Raw genomic sequence first — 1,732 nt, 5'->3', positions numbered from 1 at the left:
AACAATTTTTATTTCATTCTTAAATACTTTTATTTGGTATTAGTTCAAATAGCATTTTCTTCCACATAACAAATCAGTAGTGAAATTTGAGGTTATAATCTAGTAAGATTGTTGACTTAAAAAAAAAAAAACTAAAAAAAATCATGGTTTTACTATGTAGCCTGGCTGAGAGTCCTCCTTCCCCCTCCACTCTTAACACTGCTGGGAATTATACTACCATGACAAGTGATACTTTCTGAAGATAGATTTTTTTTATTTTTATGACCATGAGCATGCAGGTTGGAGAGGGGAGTAGTGTAAACAAACTCAGGTTCAGGGGCTGCTGCAAGAGCAGAATTTAGAAGCAACAGAAAGTCTTGTTGCTGTTATAGAATGAGTGCCTGTCAGAACAGTTCTCTTTACCCGTAGCACTGGAAGCTACACTAAGTGTTCCTTCCTGGGAATGGGTAAGAAGAAATCCAAGGTAGGCTGTTCATGGTATGTAGATGGAGGTCAAAAACAAGCAGCGCACACTTCCTGCCAAAGAGGGAAAGTTAAAGTCACTGGTTGCTCTTGAGAGTGAAGTATGTCATTTTCTCTCTGGGGGAAGCTGCTGAGTTACTTGAAGATGGGGAGTTTATTTTTTATTTTTTTGAGTATTGGGATGTCAAGCTGTCAATAGCCATCATTTTCTCTTTGTCTTTAGAAAACAAATCACATGATTCTGAATATCAAATCCATGAATTGTAGTTTTGTTTAAAGCCTAATTCACAGTGGTGCTGATTGTAATAACCACTATTGGGCGGGTGGTGTCCCCATATGCCTGTCTGTTGCCATGCCAATGAGTAACTGAAGCAGTGACATCTCTTTGAGCATGCTCTATACGGCTGTAGAGCGCCACAGTTGTGCAGACACTTTGTATATCGGGTGAGGGAGGGTTTTCTAGATTTTGGGGGAGGGTAAATTGGGATTTTTTTCTTTCTTTCTTTCTTGGTGAGTTGGGAAGTATAGTGTTCAGTCATGCCCTAAAGATAACATGTACAAAACCCTGAAGAGTGTGGGTGTGGGTATGTGTGAGTGTGTGTAAATGGCAATTAAAACTTTGTCTTCTGGAAGTTAGTGAATTCACTTTCTTGTGGAAGTATTTGTTACAAAATTTGTAAATAAGAGCTCTACATAGTCAGTTTACCATGAACATGTTGCAACAAACCTTACATGCTTAATTCCTGCGAGGCATGACTTGCCAGGTTACGGCAGCAGCCACAATCTCAATAATTGTTTGCCTTGATTAATCTTTTAATCTTCATTTGCCAGTCTATAAGCTCCCAGTCTTCCTCAATTTTAGTCCTTAATCTTTCATATTCAGAACAGGAAAGGTCAGAGAGCTAGCTTAACTGTATGGTAGGCTATGGGCTGAGATCCAGGCACCCTTTTTTTCATTTTGCAGTGTGGCTAGATACATGATCGGACATCAGAGGGTTGGGCATTCTTGCAATACCTTAGCAGTGCTGAAATACACAGCATGGTACTAAGGAAGTTAAAAGTTTGAATGTAACCACTTTATTTAAAGTTTTTTTCTTTAAATGAAACCAAGTTGAAGTGAACATGATTTTGTTGACCATGTTTGTGAATTATAGATGCAACATGCATTGGTAGAATCTTGTGATGGTCTAATGTGATACTTCATTTTTACATATCCCAGTTGTATGTATCTACATAAACTCCTGCTTTGCTCTGATTGGAGGATTTCCAG

Source organism: Cricetulus griseus, chromosome 5 (genome assembly GCF_003668045.3).
Source record: "Cricetulus griseus strain 17A/GY chromosome 5, alternate assembly CriGri-PICRH-1.0, whole genome shotgun sequence".
NCBI lineage: Eukaryota > Metazoa > Chordata > Mammalia > Rodentia > Cricetidae > Cricetulus > Cricetulus griseus.
This window is presented reverse-complemented; position numbering follows the sequence as displayed.